This window comes from Onychomys torridus, chromosome 22 (assembly GCF_903995425.1).
Source record: "Onychomys torridus chromosome 22, mOncTor1.1, whole genome shotgun sequence".
NCBI lineage: Eukaryota > Metazoa > Chordata > Mammalia > Rodentia > Cricetidae > Onychomys > Onychomys torridus.
Window position 1 is genome coordinate 6,393,864 of NC_050464.1, and position 18,886 is coordinate 6,412,749.

At 42.4% G+C, this 18,886-nt stretch overlaps 1 long non-coding RNA gene across 1 annotated transcript; it reads left to right on the forward strand.

Moving 5' to 3' along the window:
* The first annotated feature begins 18 nt into the window (after nucleotides 1–18).
* LOC118572160 lies at nucleotides 19–18,641 on the forward strand. The gene is made up of 4 exons (XR_004943474.1): nucleotides 19–80; nucleotides 786–1,053; nucleotides 14,776–14,919; nucleotides 18,616–18,641. It is a non-coding gene; the product is annotated as an uncharacterized LOC118572160 (long non-coding RNA).
* Nucleotides 18,642–18,886: the final 245 nt, after the last annotated feature.

Sequence of the window (18,886 nt, forward strand, 5' to 3'; positions counted from 1 at the left end):
TTGGGAGGCTGTGTCCGAACAGCCGTGGTCGCTTCGCGAGGCCGCCGCTTGTCAGCGCTAGGGCGTGCCTGAGGAACTGGGTGGGAGTCCTACTCCTTTCTTTAAGGAGGAATAAAAAAGTTATATATATGTGTGTGTGTGTGTGTGTGTGTGTGTGTGTGTGTGTGTGTGTGTGTGTGTGTGTCCTACTCCTTTCTTTAAGGAGGAATAAAAAAGTTATATATATGTGTGTGTGTGTGTGTGTGTGTGTATGTATATGTATATATAATATGTATATGTGTGTGTGTATATATGTGTGTGTGTATGTATATGTATATATATATGTATATATAATATGTATATGTGTGTGTGTATATGTGTGTGTATGTATATGTATATGTGTATATATATGTATATATAATATGTATATGTGTGTGTGTGTATATATGTGTGTGTGTATGTATATGTATATGTGTATATATGTGTATATATATATACACACGCGCGCGTGTACCTGAGCCATGGCCCAGGTGTGAAGTGTTGGCAGCTTCTCAAGTGCTTTTTGCTGTAAAAGGATTATGTTCTCTCTGGCCTCGTGGGTCTGAAGAGCAGTTCAAGCTTATATATATATATATAGTGTATGCATGTGCATGTGAGTGCAAGTGCCCTTGGAGGCCAGTAGCTGGGATTGTATGCGGCCCAATGTGGGTGCTGGGAACTGAACTCAAGTCCTCTGCAGAACAGTACAGTCGTTCAAGCTAAGCCACCTCCCCAGCCTCTGCAAATAAGTCTGTGTTCCTTCACAGAGGCTGGGGAGAACTAGTAGACCACGTTCTGCCTGGAGTGCTGCAAGTCTCATATCTACCCAAGAGTCTCCTTGACCACTCCTGGACCAGGATCACTTGTCCTGCACCCATGATGACACCACAAGAAGGAACAACGGCAATACAGCAAGAGTCTGTTTGCTGTGTACATGCAGCTTCTAAAGAACTACCCTGAACCCCACTTCCAGTCAGACACTGCCCCTGCCCTGGAGGGAATTATGAGGCAACCAGTACCCAGGTCCCACTACAGGTAGGCAACCCAGTCCTTGTCTTGTTCTCTTGTGGCGGTTCAAGTATTTGACCCAGCAGGCAGTAAACACTGCCTTAAAAGAAATAAAGAAATAGTTTATTCAGAACCAAGTATAAGTGCTCAGATTTATTACTTAAATGCATGTTCCACCTTGAAACCAGTGGTATTGTTTTCTAGAATCATTATTAGTTTGTTCATATGATGTGTGTTTGGGTAGCATTTTTATGGAGGCCAGAGGACACCTTTGGGGAGTCAGTTCTCTGCTTTCACCCTTATGTGGATTCCAGGGATCAAACTCGTGTGGTCAGGCTTGCTCAGCAAGCGTTTTACCCACTAAGCCATCTTGCTGGCCTTTTGTGAACTTTTATAATTTCAGGACTAGAGAAAGCCATAATTTGATGCATTTGGCAGAGTTGCATTGGTGGGAATATCAGGTAAGAAGGCTATAGCAAGAAGAGTCCATCTCTTCCATTGATTTCAAATGTTGAGTACTCCCAGCTTCAGGGTTGGTGGTGAAAGAAGGCATGAACATTGTGGAAGCCATGGAGCGTTTTGGGTCCAGGAATGGCAAGACTAGCAAGAAGATCATCATTTCCTTTTTTAAAAAAAAATCAGCAATAGTGTTTTGCCTGCATGTATGTCTGTGTGAAGGTGTCGGGGACCCTGGAACTAGAGTTACAGACAGTAGTGAGCTGCCATACAGATGCTGGGAATTGAACCCGGGTCCTCTGGAAGAGCTCTTAACTGCTGAGCCATCTCCCAAGCCCCAAAGATTAACATTTCTAACTGTGAACAACTATAATTCTTTTGACTTTCAGGCATCTTACCCATCAGAGCATTCCTTCTGTAGCTCAGAAGAGCACCTCCACCCCATCTGGTCACAGTATCCTGTGATCTCTGCTATCACTGAAGTTCTGTTTTCCTCTTTTTTCTTCCCCAAGTCCTCTCTGCCCCCAGAAGTCCTGCTTAATGGCCTAGCTATTGGCCATTCAGCTCTTTATTCAACCCATCACAGTGACACATCTTCACACCATGTAAAGGAATATTCCACAACACAGGTTCTGTCATGGGGGAGCAAAGGGGTGGAGTAGGAAGATAATTGTAAATTAAAAATATCTCCTAAGAGACCATAAAGAGGCTGGGCAGTGGTGGCACATGCCTCTAATCTCAGCACTTGGGAGGAGGAGGCAGGTGGATCTTTGTGAGTTCAAGGCCAGCTTGGTTTGCAGAGCGAGATCCAGGAAAGGCACAAAGCTACACAGAGAAACCCAGTCTCGAAAAACAAAACAAAACAAAACAAAAAAAAAAACATAAAGGAAGAACAGCATTTATGGGAAACAAGTATTCCTTATGCATCTGTAGATTAAGTGAGCCAGTCCCTGAGTGTATACAGTTGGTACCCAAAGCCAAAAACAAGCAAACAAAGTAAAACTGGGCTGTGTTTTATTTAGACTCCAACTCTTTACACAGGATGGTTTCTTCTTTGAAGAAGTTTAGTCGGGATAGATAAAAATGTACTGTCTATGATAACCAACAAGTGTGCACCCATGTCGGTTTGTTACTTTACTATCATTGTGATAAATCTATGACAAAAGCCAGTTAAGGAAGGAATGGTATATTTTAGCATATGGTTTGGTCTTTTGGTCGTGAGCCTAGCCTTTAATGGCTGAACCATCTCTCCAGCCCTAGCATATGGTTTGAATGCTGTCATGACAGAGGGAGCTGGAGGCTGCTGGTTATAGACAGGCATATGCCCCCACATCCAGTCCAAGTTGGGAAGCAAAGAGGTGAAGGATGGTACTCAGCTCACTTTCTCCTTTTTATTCAGTCCAGAACCCCAGCCAAGGGATGGTGCCACCACATTCAGACATGCCCAGATGTGTCTCCTGGAAGATTCTAAATCCAGTCAGGTTGACAGAGCAAAGCATCACAACACCACTAAATTAGAGCCAGGAGTCAGTAGGTAACCTGACTCTATGTTTGTTTGTTTGTTTTATTTTTGTTTTGTTTGTTTTTGCAGACAGAATTTCACTAGGTATACCTGGCTAGTCTGGAACTTGCCATGTAGCCCAGGCTCGCCCAGAATTCACAGATTCACCTGTTTCTGCCTCCCAAGTGCTGGCATTAAAGGTGTGCACCACCACCGCCAGCTTCAATTTCATCTTTCTGAGTCACTGTTTAGCGTGTTAGCCTAAATACAGCCTCCATTTCATGTTTTATGGGAGCATTTGAGGCAGTTGAATTCTTAGCTTTATACAAGGCTCTTTAAGTCAAGCTGCTTCATTCTACAACCGAGGAAACTGTAAGAGTATTTTTGAGACTTGAAATTTTTGATACAAGGTAGGGAGCAAGAATGGCCTTCTGCTTTCCCAGTATACCTTTGTGGCCTTGTATAATCACTTAAATTCCAAAGAGAGTGAGTATTGGGTTATTCAGTGCTTGCTTTTTAGACTTGTGTAATGACACTGATTTAGTATCTAAAATGAGAAGTATGCCTTTAAAAAATTAGTTATCAGGGTAAATAGCTTTCCATCACTATGATATGTACTTAATGATCATTAACTTATAAAGGGAAAAGTTTGGGCTGGCAAGATGGCTCAATATATAAAGCACTTGCCATACGACTGTGAGGACCAGAGTGCAGATCCTCAGAGCCCACATAAAGCTGATGGAGTAGCACACATAATCCTAGTGTGCTATGGCTGGATGGGAGAGGGACACGGGAAAATTCTAGGAAGCCACAGGCCAGCTAGCCTGGTGTGCACAGGTCTAAACAGGAGACCGTGCTTCCAACAAGTTGTAAGGCAAGGACTGACAACCAAGGTTGACCTCTGACCTCCACATGCTTACCATAGCACCTGTGCACCAATACTCACAAATACACCAATACTCATGTGTGTACACACATACACACTATATACACATGCATCATATACATGCACATCATATGAGATTAGGCAGACCCATTGCTTTGGGTCTATGGTGGATGTGCTGGATGATAATGACAGGGAGGGAACATGTTGTATAACAAAGTGCTTGCCTCAAGACTAGGAAGTAAAAATAAAAATGTAGAAGAGATCAGGGTACTAGGCTCCTCTTCAAAGTTGTGACCCTACAGAGTGGGCTCTCACTAAGTTCTTCCTCCTGAGCGCCCCACGACCTTGTGGTTGTGCCGCCTTGGGGACCAAGCCTTTAACACTCAGGTCTTTGGGGGGATATTCAGCATCCTACTCATAAACATTGGTGCTTAGAAATGCAGGATGCTAGGGCCAGAGGGATGGCCCTACTAGAGTACCTGAATTAGTCCCAAATCCATGTCAGACAGCTTTAAAACACCTGTCATTCCAGCTCTCAGGGATCTGTCACCCTCTTCTGGTCTCCATGGGCAGGCACCATCCCCCTCCTGCTATAAGCAAAAATAAATAAATAAAAATAATCCTTCCAAAAAAAGGAAATACAGAATGCTACCTTCATATCTGTTTCTGTGATAAAATACTCTGACCAAAAGCAAATTAGGGAGGGGGAAGAGGTTATTTGGCTTACATTTACAGTCCATTATTCTGGGAGAGTCAAGGTTAGAACTCAAAATGTCATACCCATACTCAAAAGCAGAGAGAGAATAAATGTCTGAGTCCTTTGCTTGCTTCTCTCTTATACTGTTCAAACTCCCCTGCCTAGGGAACAGTGCCACCCTCAAGGGGACAAGTCCTCCTATATAAAGTAATAATCAATTAAAATCAAGACAATTCCCCACGGACAATTTCTCCATCAAGGCTCTCTTCTCAAGGGATTCTTGAGTATTAGTAAACTGACAACTTACCACTATCATAACATCTAACCTACAACTTTGATAGCTTAGCAGGGCAGAAGTCTATATAGTATTATCGGCTTTCTTTTGTGATCCCATGGCTGACTGGAAGCTGTAGCTAGCTCACTGCCCTGGTCAGTATCACAAGAAAAGGCCCAAATTCATATTGCTAGATTGGGAATATGCAAAATTCAGGAACTGAAGAGTGGTTTCTACTAAGTCTGTGTCATTTTCACACCATCATAAAATTGAAAAATCAGAAGTGGAACTATTTTGAGATGGGTTCTGTGATGGCTGTTCCTGGTTGTCAACTTAACTATAACTGGAATGAACTGTAATCCTGAAACCACACTTGTGATCTGGATCCTGGGGCAAAAGACAATGGGCCTTTGATCTGATCTTGAGGCTGGAAGACACACCTTTAATCCAGGCCACACTTTCTGCTGGAAGCCTATATAATGGTAACAGAAGAAGGAAGGTTTGTTCTTCACCTGTTTGTCCTGGCCTCATCAGCACATCCATTCTCCTTCAGGATCCAGCAGACCAGCTGAGACACCCAGCCTCATAGGACTGAGCATCTACTAGATTTTTGGACTTTCCATTCACAGCTAGCCATTGTTGGACTGCAGCCTGTAATATATATGAGAGAGAGACAGAGACAGAGATAGAGACAGAGACAGAGACAGAGAAATATTTATATATAGGAGGTAAGGGCCTGGCTCACAGGTACAGCACCTGCCTAGAAACCCCCACCTAGAAACCCCCACCTAGAAACCCCCAGTGATGGGTTTAGGGTCTGGCTCACAGGTGGAGTGTTTCCCCGGTATATACAAGGCTCATAGTTCTATTCCTAGCACCAGCAAAGAGAAATCTAAGAAAAGCATCCAGGAATCATTGAGATTCATGATGGGTCCTAGACTGCAGCTCCTCTTTGTGCTCCTGGGATGCTGTCAAAAGCACTATTTTGGTTCTCAATCTCCTGGAACCAGAAAGCCAGGTGCAGTGTTATGCTTCTGTAGCCCCAGCTACTGAGAGTCCTGGAATCTGGGACTAGTCTGGGCTACACAGCAAGAGCTTATCTCAGCTGAGGAAAAGCAGTCCCACACGGGGCTGGCTCTCTTAAGTTCTCTTGGTTCTTGGTATTTAACCTCGTAGGTTTTACCTTTATTCTATCTAAACTTGGAGCAGATATTTTGCATATTTGGTCTACTTTTCTGATAATCATGAACAGGACAATTGCCTGTCACCTTTTTGGTGGTTAGACTGTACGTGTTCCACCATGCATGTTCAGTGTGTCTTTGGTATATATTACATTGTTTAGTTAATCATATGTGTTGGTTACAGGGTAGCAGGAATATTTATTTATTTACTTATTTATTTTTTGAAACAGGGTCTCTGTGGTGGTTTGAAAGAAAATGGTCTGGGCAGTGGTAGCGCCTTTAATCCCAGCACTCTGGAGGCAGAGACAGGCGGGTCTCTGTGAAAACAAACAAAAAAAAAAGAAAAAGAAAAAGAAAAAGAAAAAGAAAGGAAGAAAGGAAGAATGAAAATGGTCAGCATAAGGAGTGGCACTGTTAGGAGGTGTGACCTTGTTGGAGGAAGTGTGTCACTGTGGAGTATTGGGGACTAAGGAGGTCCAGCCCCTCAATAGTCCCTTCCCAGGGTCCGGGAAGAATCTACAACCAGCTGATAATTCAATCTTTGAGGATAAGCAATGAATCTATGTACACAAAACTCCTTAGTCCATACACTTTATTCTTCTGAGTCAGTTCCCTCTCTACACAGCTTCTATTCTGCTCTCATAGCTCCTTTCTTGCCTGATTTCTCCCTACATCTATCTGCTGTCCCCTCTAGGTTCTATCTTATTTCCTTCATCTAGTTCTTTCCCATCTCAGCTCCTCTCCCATCTCCTTCTCTCTCACATTGTTCTTCCCCATCTGGCTCTTCCTCATCTTCCATCTTGTTCCTCTAGTACTCTCTTCTAGCCCTTCAATCTAGTTCTTCCCGTCTAGTCCGTTCCTCTCTAGGTCTTACCCATGTAGTTCTTCTGATCGGTTAGTATATCAAGAAGGGAATTTATGTGCTCAATCTGCATTCCTAGAAGTGGTTAGGTAAGAAATTAGAAGTCTATTAGTAAGGATGTAAGAAAGGAGGATCTTACCCTAAATTGCATAAGTAATAAAGCTATCCTCCTGACCTAGAAGACAGGTGTTGTTTCATTTGGTCTTGGATGCATAAGTCTGTTCTTAGAGAGTACAGAGATATTTCTGATAAAGTACTTTCATCCCTCTGGGGATGGTCCTGGCCGATGCTGCCAATGATGATAATTACAGGGAGACTTGAACTGGATTCTGGCTGTGCATAGCTCTCAGTGCAGAAAGTTATCTGAATATTCCTTTAGTAGAGGGGAAATGGTGCCCAATAAATGATGGAAAAGCTACAATAGCACACAAGAAACTCATAGCAGGAAATGGCTGATAATCAAAAGCCAAATATCACCAAGGCTCCTTGAGCCTCAACTTGACCTCTGGGAGGCCTTGGCTACTTCCAGGTATTAGCTTTGTCATACTCAGCTGAAATCCTGCTTTGTATATTTTTGCAGCTTGTAGCAGTGGGGGTGGGCTTTGAGATCTCCTATGCCCAAGCTACCCCCATTGTGATACACAATTGCTGCTGCTTCCTGCAGATCAAGATGTAGGACTCTCAGCTCCTTCTCTAGAACCATGTCTGCCTGCACACTGACATGTCCTGCCATAAAGTTAATGAACTAAAAACCTCTGAAACTGCTGGGCAGCAGTGGTGGTGAATGCCTTTAATCCCAGCACTCGGGAGGCAGAGCCAGGCGGATCTCTGTGAGTTCAAGGCCAGCCTGGGCTACCAAGTGAGTTCCAGGAAAAGTGCAAAGCTACACAGAGAAACCCTGTCTCGAAAAACAAACCAAACAAAAAAAGTGTTTTTCTTTATAAGAGTTGCCCTGGTCATGGTATCTCTTCACAGCAATAGAAACCATAACAGTCTCACTATGTGGCCCAGGCTACCCTTTTTGTTTGTTTGCCTGTTTTTATTTTTTTCAAGACAAGATTTCTCTGTGCAGCACAAGTGCTGGGATTAAAGGTGAGTGCCAACACACCTGGCTTCCAGGCTAGCCTTGAACTTACTATGTAGCTCAAGTTGGCCTTGAACTCTTTATTTATTTATTTTTTATAAAAATTTATGTATTTATTATGTATACATTGTTCCATCTGCATGCCAGAAGAGGGCACCAGATCTCACTATAGATGGTTGTGAGCCATCATGTGGTTGCTGGGAATTGAACTCAGGACCTCTGGAAGAGCAGCCAGTGCCCTTAACCTCTGAGCCATCTCTCCAGCCCCCTGGCCTTGAACTTTTGATCCTGCAATTTTATCCACCCTACTGCTGGGGTTCCAGACATGAGCCACTATATCCTGCAGGAATATGTAATTGTCACTCAGTAGAGTGCCTATCATCACAGGCTGCTCACAAACATAATCATTATGGGGTTCATTGGGTCCTAATTGGATAATTACTGTTCAAATGTTTATATTATGTAGAATGGTTTGGGACATCATTTTGGAAGTGGTGAAGGGTTCTAGTAATATTTAGAAAGATTGGCTTTTGGGGCAGGGTGGGAATACATTCTCCGTTTCTCAAACAAATAACACAATATAGGCTATTTCATTGTTGTTGCTGTTTGTTGAGGAGGAGATTGAGACACAGTCTCATGTAGCTCAGATTGGCCTCAAGTCTCCTGTATAGCCAAGGATGACTTTGATTCTCTGATTCTCCTGTCTCCATCCACAGAAGGCTGGGGTCATAAGCCAGTGTCACATGCCCAGCTTGACTCTTTAGTGAGGTTGTTTTTCAAGAATGCATCAGGAGCCAGGCAGTGGTGGCGCACACTTTTAATCTTAGCACGTGGGAGACAGAGGCAGGTGGACCTCTGTGAGTTCGAGGCCAGCCTGGTTTACAGAGTGAGTTCCAAGACAGCCAGGGCTGTTACAGAGAAACCTTGTCTCAAAAAAATAAAATTAAAAAAAAAAATTTTTTTTAAATGGGGGGGGGCAGGTAGAGGGGGAGAATGGATCAGGGGCTGGAGAGACGGCTCAGTGGTTTTAGCGCTCTCGCTCCTCTTTCAGAGGACAGAGGTTCCGTTCCTAGGAACCAAATTGAATGGTCCCCTATAGTCTGTAAGCCTGGCTCCAGGGCATGGCACGCCCTCTTCTGTTCTCTTCTGGTACTGCATGTCATGTGGAGTAACCTGAGCACACACACACATATACCGCATGAAAAAAAATTTTTTTAAAGGTAGGATTCACCTGGAAGAACTGTAGTTCTAATTGTATATATATTCTGTGATAGTATGCATTTTTGTGGGGAGGGTTTGAGGGGGTGGACAGGGTTTCCCTATGTAACAGCTGTGGCTGTCCTGGAACTCACTCTGTAGACCAGGCTGGTCTCACACTCAAGAAAAGCCAGCCTCTGCCTCCCGAGTGCTAGATTAAAGGTGTGCGCCACCACTGCCTGGCTGGGAAATTTCAAGTCTGATGATTATTTCTGAAAGAGCACTGTGTAAAATTATTCATGAGAATTATGGTTCTTGGTTGGCTACTGCACCTGAACCTTAGCTGCTGCCGAGGCTAAGAGCTTCTCTCCACACACTCCCTCTCTGTCACTGTGATAAAATAGCATGACTAAAGCAACTTAAGGAGGAAAAGGCTTATTTTAGCCTGTGGTTCCAGAGGGATAGTGCCTTAATGGGGGGGAGGTGTGGCATGGGGAGGCATGGCATGGGGGAGGCGTGGCATGGAGACAGTGGCAGGAGCAGGAAGTAGGCTGATAAATCAGGAGAAAGAGAGGGAGGAAAGGAGGGAGGGAGGGAGGGAGGAAAGGAGGGAGGGAGTGTAGTTAGAGTTTTCCTGCTGTAAAGGCTCCATTTTAGGCTCTATCCCAGTAGAGAAATGTATTTCTGCTTAGTGGAAAATATTCCTGCTTAGCTCGTACAGAAGACTTCCACGTTGTAAAGCTAGCTCGCAGCTCTTGGAAAAACAAGCTGCTTGTGGCTGAACTCCGAGCGACCCTCAACTCCCCAATCCATGTGAGCCAGCTGGATGGCTGAACTCTGAGCGACCCCACTCCCCAACCCATGTGAAACTGCCCTATAACAAGCCTGCGAGCTTGAGCTTCAGGGTCTGCAGTCCCAAGCTTGACTGATTGACCCGTGTGCACGCGTAAAATAAACTGTTTCTGTGTGACCCGATATCGGAGTGAAGCTTCTGGTTTCAGCGCCGACTCTAACACTGCCTGGCCCAGTCAGGACAAATCTCTCTTACCCGCCAGTCCCACAGTCGCTCAGACCCAACCAAGAAAGCACACAGAAACTTACATTGTTTACAAACTGTATGGCCGTGGCAGGCTTCTTGTTATCTACTTCTTCTATCTTAAATTAACCCATTTCTGTTAATTTATATTTTGCCACATGGCTTGTGGCTTACCAGTGTCTTTACATGTTGCTTTTCATGGCGGCGGCTGGCGGTGTCTCTCCCCAGCCTTCTACTTCCCAGAATTCTCTTCTCTCTTGTCCCGCCTATACTTCCTGCCTGGCCACTGGCCAATCAGAACTTTATTTACACAGAGCGATATCCACAGCAAAGGAGGGAGGGAGAGAGGGATGGAGAGAGGGAGGGAGGGAAGGAGGGAGAGACCCGCAGGACACACTCCCAGTGACATTTTTTCCAGCAAAGCTCCACCTCCTAAAGGTTCCATAACCTCCCCAACCACATCTTCTATAAACCCTCTCACCAGTTCTAGGCTTTCACTGTTCTCAGAGGTCTTTGTCAAAAGCAAGTGCATGTACAAATAAGTATAGTAGCGAGGGGTTTTATTCGTCTCAGAACCTCCTGGGTTCCCTACAGGGATTCACAATTGGTTCCAGAGAAAAGAAGGAGTGGGGAACAGGCAACTGTGAATACGAATTTGCAGCCTTTAACCTAGCTCTGGACACAGCAAAACCCTCTGAACTGTCTTTGGCCCATTTTCTCTGCAGAATGTGCAGTCAGTGCCCTGACTCCCGTTGTGGAGAACACTGTCATCATTGTTGGCTTTCCAAGGTCAGAGATTATACTTTGTTTATTGAGTTACTTTCCTCATTGCCTTGACAAAATGCCCGAGGAAAGCAACTTAAGGAAGAAGGTTTCTCTCTGGCTCACATTCTGAGGGTGCAGTCCATTGTGGTGGGGAAGGCATGGTGGGCAGTAGGAGCTGCTCCCACTTCATCTGGTCAGGAAGCAGAGAGACACAAATGCTCAGCTCAATTTCTCCTTTATATTCAAGCCCTTCAAATGCTGCCATTCACATCTGGAGTAGAATTCCCACCTTAATGAACACAGTTGCAAAACTTTTCTCACTGATGTGTTCAGAGGCTTATCTCTTGGTTGGTTCTAGAGCAGGTTAAGTTGACAATCAATATGAAGCATCAGCGATGGAAAGATGACTCAGTGGTTAAGAGCATGTTCCAGTAGACCTGAGTTAAGAGCATCTTCCAGAGAACCCAGATTTGATTCCTAGAACCTACATGGTTGTTCACAATGATCTGTAACTGCAGTTCCAGGGATCTGATGCCCTCTTCTGGCTTCTGTGGGTACTGCATGCATGTGGAACACAGACATATGAGGCAAGACACCCATAACCATAAAAAGTAAATACATATTTTAAAAGTGTATCCCATTTTATTTGTTATGTGGGGTGGGGTACATGCATGCCACGACACCTGTGTGGAGATCAGAGGATCCTAAGGTTTTGTGTGTTTCTGGGATTCAACTCAGGATGTTGGGCTGGGTAGAAAGTTCCTTTAACTGAGTTCTATAGATGACCAACCTTAAATTTTGGAGCTGGGCAGTGTGGTGCACACCTTTAATCCCAGCACTTGGGAGGCAGAGATAGGTGGACCTCTGAGTTTGAGGCCAGCCTGGGCTACAGACAGAGAGAGTTTCAGGACAGCTAGAGCTACACAGAAATCCTGTCTTGAAAAACCAAAAATAAAATAAATTTTAAATAGTTTTGGGACAGCCTTTCCAACTTGCTCAGGTAGACCTTGAACTTGTCATCCTCCTGCCTCAGCCTCTCCCAGTAGCTGGGATTACAGGTGTGTACCACCATCTGGAAGTCTTTCTTTCTTCCTTTCTTCCTTTCTTTCTTTCTTTCTGTCTTTCTTCCTTCCTTTCATAGATACTAAGGCAGGAAATCGCCTCATCTCACATTACAGAGAATTTTGATTTTTTACATTTTATTTATTTTTATTTCATGTGTATGGATGTTTGTCCCAAATGTATGTCTGTACACATGTGTGTACATTGCTCATGGAGGTCAGAAGATGGCTGTTGAGCATTTAACTGCTCTTGTACCAGCTCTTCTAAAGCCTGCAGTTTCTTTGTTGTTAAAGGCCATTGCTGAACCCATACAAGCTTGTCTGTTAACCATTTTTTAAATTTTATTTGTGTTTTAATTTTACACATCAGCCATGGGTTCCCCTGACCTCCCCCTCTCGCCCAGCCCCTCCCCTCCACTCCCATCTCCTCCAGGGCCAAGACTCCCCTGGGGATTCCTTTAAACCTAGTGGATTCAGTACAGGCCTGGAAGGAGGGGTCTGTTAACCATTTTAAAGGTAGAGCTGTTGGTGTCTTTGAAAGATCAGCAGTTGTTGTACCTTGTTCTTGTACAATCTGGATGGCCAGTGACCACTTTTTATAATAATAATACCTCCTAATATTTATCTCAGAAACATGTGTTAGTTTTTGGTTTGTTTCTGAGGTTGGAGGGATGTTAATCTGAGTATTCCATTGTTGTAATAGATCATGGCCCCATAAATTCATGGCTATATTAGCCACATATGGCTCTAATTTTCCTCTCTGTCCTTCTGGACCTATACATTGGAGCCATCTTGTGCTCTGTTTCACTTGAGATAATTTTCCAATCCCTAATAGCTGAACATTTACCTCCTGAAGAGGCTAATTTAGATGCCAAAATTTTAGTGCAATTATTGTAACATCTGCACCTGTGTCTAATAAACCTTCCAAGAGAATGTCATTTATTCATATTTTTAATTTTGGTCTTTGTTCATTTATAGGATTTTGCCAAAAAAATTTGCTTTATGGTTTCTTCTGATTTTTATATTGTCTCTGCTACAGCTGTTTTATCACCCCAAGCAGCCTGGTTTATTCCAATAAGTATTTGGTTATTTAATTGCTCTGAGAAGGGGTTTCTTTTATGATGGCAGGAAATGTCTGAACTAAATTTGCTGTGGGAGCCTGCATGAAGCACCTCTGGGGGTTTCCTGAGAGCAGAAGCAAAGGACTACCTTGTCTGTCTCTTGTTGATCTACATTTGTTGGTCCAATGTTTACCCTTACCACACCTTCTGCATAATCCAGAAGGGAGGGGCATTATCTTGCCATTGTTCCTTGAATAAACATTCTTTTTAGAAATGCCCTGTTTACACTCCCTTTTCAAATGACCTTGTTTACCACAACCAAAACATCTGACATTATTTTTCCCCAAAGCTTTTGAAGTTACCTCTCCTATCCACATCTCATCATAGTCAGGAGACTCAATATTAATTGTGTCCCTGATTGAGTCCTCCAAGGATGCGGATCTTGCCTTTAATGGCCTGATTATTCTTTTGCATTCTGCATTCCTGTTCTCAAAAGCCAAAGATTCAATTATTATCTGGCAAGCTTCTGAATTTGATATCATTCTATTTATTTCTGAAGACAACCTTTGTAAGAAATCTGTGAAGGATTCACTGGGGTCATGTATAACTTTTGTAAATGATTCAATTTTCTTTCCTGCTTCTTCAATTCTGTCCCATGCATTCATGGCTGCCATGTGACACAGGATTAAGTCTTGGTTGTCATATAAACATTGTCTTCATATATCAGCATATTCGCCTTTTCCAAGAAGCTGATCCTGGGAAATTTCCACACCTCCAGTCCTACATTGTTGCTCTATTGTTTTAGCCTCCTCTTTCAACCATGTTCACCACTGTAATTGTGCCCTGGCCTCTAGGACAGCTGTAATTAATTCTTTCCAGTACTGAGGGGCAATTCTATTACAAGTTGACCACAAGTTTAACAACTGCTTTATAAATGGAGATTGTATACCATATGAGACTATAGCTTCTTTAAATTTCCTTAAATCTAACATTTCCACTGGAGTCCAATTACCTTGTGCATGCCCTTGAGCAGGTAGTTCCTATAAGATTACTGGATAGATTAAGTTTGGTTGTTTGAAAACAGGCTGTCTTTCTGTAATGGTATAATTCAATCCTGAAATAATTTCACCTTTAAATTCTTCTGTCTGGGTCTGAATTTCTTTATAAGTCATTTTAATAGGTTTTTCTAAAGTCAATCCTGAGTTAGGTTCACCTTTAAATTCTCCTGTCTGGGTCTGAATTTCTCTATGATTCATTTTAACAAGCTTTTCTAATGCTCTTATCTTGGCACTTAAATTGACCAACCTTTTAAATAGTAAAATAAAGATGAACAAACAAATAATATTCATAATTAATGTTATGTACTGTAGGGCCCTGGCCCCCATTTTGGGTAGCTGTTGCCTTGCTTGCTGACCTTGACCAGATGTCCTCCTTATGCTAATTCCCTGCTGGTTTCCACCCTCCTGAATGCTTAAGGGAAGTTCCCTGTTTGTGTATCCTGCATATTGGGTGTTAACAGCTTAGATGCAAGATTATAAAACATTGGTAGCAAACTTCTGCCCCCTGGAATTCTCCCATTGTGCTATAAGCCTGTATTTAAGGCCTCCTCCCTCCTTCAATAAATGGCATTCAGCATTCTGCTGAGGCAAATGACCTGATCTCTCTTGTCTCTGTTTTTTGATCCACAGCCCCTCGCTTGGACATGATGAATGGGTGGTGGTAGCGCAGGCATTACTGCTACAAATGGAGGTTCCACCAGGATCCAAGAAAGAAGGGTCAAGCTGATGGACACCTGAAAGTAAGGCTGGCCAGCATTTTAAAGAAAAGAGAAGGTAAGGGTGAATTGTCATGGGTCCAGCAGGAGGGCACCGCAGTTAAGAAGAGCAGGACAGTTAAAGATTTTAAATATTCCCAATAGAGAAGGAAGGAAAGGAAATTTCCCAATAGAAAAGGGAGAAAATTTTAATCAAGAAAAAGGGATTTTCCTGGTTAAAAATTTAAAACTAGGCCTAAAGATTTTGGGGCCCTATAGAGGAAGGATGAAGGAAAGAGAAAAGCCTCTTCCCAGTGGTAATGGAGGAAGAAAGGGCTCTTTCCAATATAGAAGTTTCAGGGTAGCTGAAACTCTGAGCTCTTTCTGCCTGCCAGCACAGAGTGGCAGCATCTGAATTACAAAGAGTTGGCAGGTGGGCCTCATTGCTGCTGGCTGAACAAGCAAGCAAGCTCAAAGGTTAGAAGTTTTGTTGTCTGTTTGCTTAATTTTGGTTTAAATGTTTCTTATTTTTCCCTCAGTGGGAATAATTCAATATTTAGGATCCCTTCATGGGAAATGTTTTTCTGTTTTTTCCCTTATGGTGGGAATAACTTGTTATTAGTAGTCCCTTCATGGGAGTAAGAGAAAGTTTAAACAGGAGAGCAGCAGACAAAGGAGTGTGGCGGGCCAGAGCATCGTGTGCTGGTGGGAGGCATAGCAGTGAGGCTAAGGAGGGGAATGGACTCACAGGCGGGCAAGTGGCCCGGGGAGGGACAGGTGCTAAAAGTTTAAACGGGCCCAACTTCTGGTGAAAAATGGTTTTGGTCAGGACATGGAATGCTAAGTCAATGTTGTTTGAATTTCCAGGGATATTAATCATTCATTGTACAAAGGATGTTCTGTTCTTTTGATTTTCTTAATAAATATTTAGATGAATGTTTGATTCTCATGGTAGATAAATTAAAGGAACAGAATTCATAATTTTGAAGTATATATTAGTATACTATATATAAGTATATATTGTCTGTTGATTATTACTGAAAATTTGGCTCTGCTCTTTAAGTTGCTTTCTAGAATTCTATAGAAATATAACACCTGAAATGGATTGGGTTGTTAGCTTATTAAATAATGCTGTTGCTAAGATAAACCCATAAAAAATAATCTCTTACTGATAAAGAGGTTACAAAATTATTTTTCCAGTAAATAAAATACAGGTAAATTGTTTGGTCCACATTGTTAATAATTGGCTATTTGTGCTAATGTGTTACTTGGAATTTATAAAAAAGGATCCTCTTTGTAAGATTTTATAAGAATGCTTGGGGATGGAGAGAAGGCTCAGAGGTTAAGAGCACTGGCTGCTCTTCCAGAGGTCCTAAGTTCAATTCCCAGCAACAACATGGTGGCTCACAACCATCTGTATGAGATCTGGTGCCCTCTTCTGGCCTGCAGGCAGAACACTGTATACATAATAAATAAATCTTAAAAAAAAAAAATACTCTAGAAGAGTATTACCTAAAGTTACCTCTTCAAATCCTATGGAGATTGTTTTTAATGCTTTTATAATTGGCATATGTAAAAAGGACCATGGAAATAGAAGCTGGTGATAGAATTGCTCAATTATTATTGCTTTCATATTTTAAATGCAAAATGGTGCCTATATGTAGAACTGGAGGCCTTGAAAGTACAGGAAAAATATGTTTTGACAAACAGTTATCAAGTATAAACAGCCCAAATTAAAAATAAAATGATATGGGATTGAAACCCAAAGATTATTGGATTCTGGTGCTAGATATATCTAAAATTTCACAAGAATCCTGAGATCCCAACTGGCCTCTACTAGAAGTCAGGAAAATGTAGACTGTTACAGGATCTTAGAGCTGTTCCAGTGGCAATTCCTAAACACTGATATTTAATTGTTATTGACATATGGATGATATTTTATTGGCTGCTAAAGATAAAAAACTTGTTTTTAATGCCTTTTTTAAATTACAAGAGGTTCTTAGCCTGGCTAATTTACAAATAGACCCAGTAAAGGTATAGGTATCCTTTCCCTATCATTATTTAGGTCATGAATATTTTGTTTTTCTCATTCACCTACCTACCTGTTTTGGCAAACAGGTCCTATTCTATGGGTACATTCCCCAGCTTCTCCAGCGAAAACCATTACTCCTTATCCTCAGGCTGTTGCTCAGATTATATTTAAGGGAATCAAGATCAATGTTCAAACTCTTGGTAAGGAGCCAGATATTGTGGTGACACCATACACCCAGTCTCAAATAACCTGGTTGCAAGCTAATGATAATGATTGGGCCATATTGACATGCTTCATGCAGGGTCAGTTTAATACTCACTACCCCTCCAATGATGTGTGACAATTTTAAAAATTGCATCCTGTTATATTTCCCAAGATAGTACAGATGACTCCTATTCCTCAGGCCTGTGTGGTATTTACTGATGGCACTTCACGTGGTTTTGCTGTGGTGGTTTCTGGTAACATAGTGAAGAGAATGAAAGTCCAGGGCACTTCTGCCCAGATGGCAGAGGTACACTGTTGCTTGCTTTACAAATGTTTTCTAATGAGTGTGTAAACATTTATACTGATAGCCATCCAGATAGTTAAATCATGTCCTATCTGTGCTGAATTTTTACCTGTTCCTCACTTGGGAGTTAATCCCCGAGGACTTTTACCTAATCATGTGTAGTAGATGGACATTACACATATACCTTCCTTTGGAAAATTACAGTATGTCCATGTGTCTATTGATATATATTCCTCTCTAATTTTTGCCTCTGCCCATTCAGGTGAAAAGGTTAAGGATGTTAAGAATCATTGTCTTCATGCTTTTGCTTATATGGGAGTGCCTAAATGCATAAAGACTGATAATGGTCCTACCTACAGCAGTATGGGATTTTCAAAATTCTGCCAAGATTTTTCTATAATTAATAAGACTGGTTTTCCTTATAATCCTCAAGGACAGGCTATAGTAGAATGCTGCCATCATACCTTAAGAACATATTTTGCTAAAGTAAAATTCTATTCTTTCCCTTGTTTTATATATTTTAAATTTTTTATTGGTGGATTTTGCTGGAATATCCACTGCAGATAAGCACCAGATGGCTCCTGTTGCAAATCATCCTCTGGTGCGATGGAAGGATCTTTCTACTGACACTTGGAAGGGAACCTGATCCAGTGTTGGTGTGGGCCTGGGGTTCTGCTTATGTCTTTCCTCAAGACAATGAGGTTCCTCTTTGGTTTCCTGAGTGCTGTGTGCACCCTGTGGCTGCTGCCAAATCCCAACATGGCAGAGACCTATTGGGCCTTTGTGAAAAACTCTCCCCTTCTGATGCCAATGGGGATTGAGAGTCCAATACAGCCAGCCTCGGCAAGCATAAATGTAAGTTTAGGAACTGTAGCCATGCAGTTAGATTCTCCAGAAGGTAATGTATGGTAACTGCTTTTTCAAGTATGTTTGAGAACGTGTCACCCAGACACCTTGGAGATTAAGGATAACCATGAAGATCACTGACCTCCATTTGTTAATAGTACTATGCCAGCTAAGCCTTTTCATTTTTTGCAACCCTCTTCAAGCTGGTGTAGTAGCTACTTTTCAGGAGTGCCTCTGTGCAACATTTATTGGCCTCCTGAAATTCATCTAGCCTCTTTTGAAGATATCTTAAAATTTGTGAGCCTGAATGTAGCCATTATGAGACCATTAGTTCTGCTCCTTGTGTGTTGTCTGTTTTTTCTTTATGGTTCTTAGTTGTTCTTTTGCAGAGCTGCCAGCTAAAGTCGTGCTGGGATCAAGAAAAATGGGCTTTGGTGGTTTGTGTTCCTGGAGCTGTGTCCATGCCAGTGGACCATGGCAGTAAGACACAGATGGTGCTCGCCCACTCCAGAAGAGAATTTGACGTCGCTGGCTGCTGCCATTGTTGCTGTTATAGCTTTGGTGGCCACTGCTGCTACTGTTTCTGGGATTGCCATTTCATAATTGGTTACTACAGCTAGCACACTGGAGACCCTGGCAGCAAAAGTAGCTACCACAGTT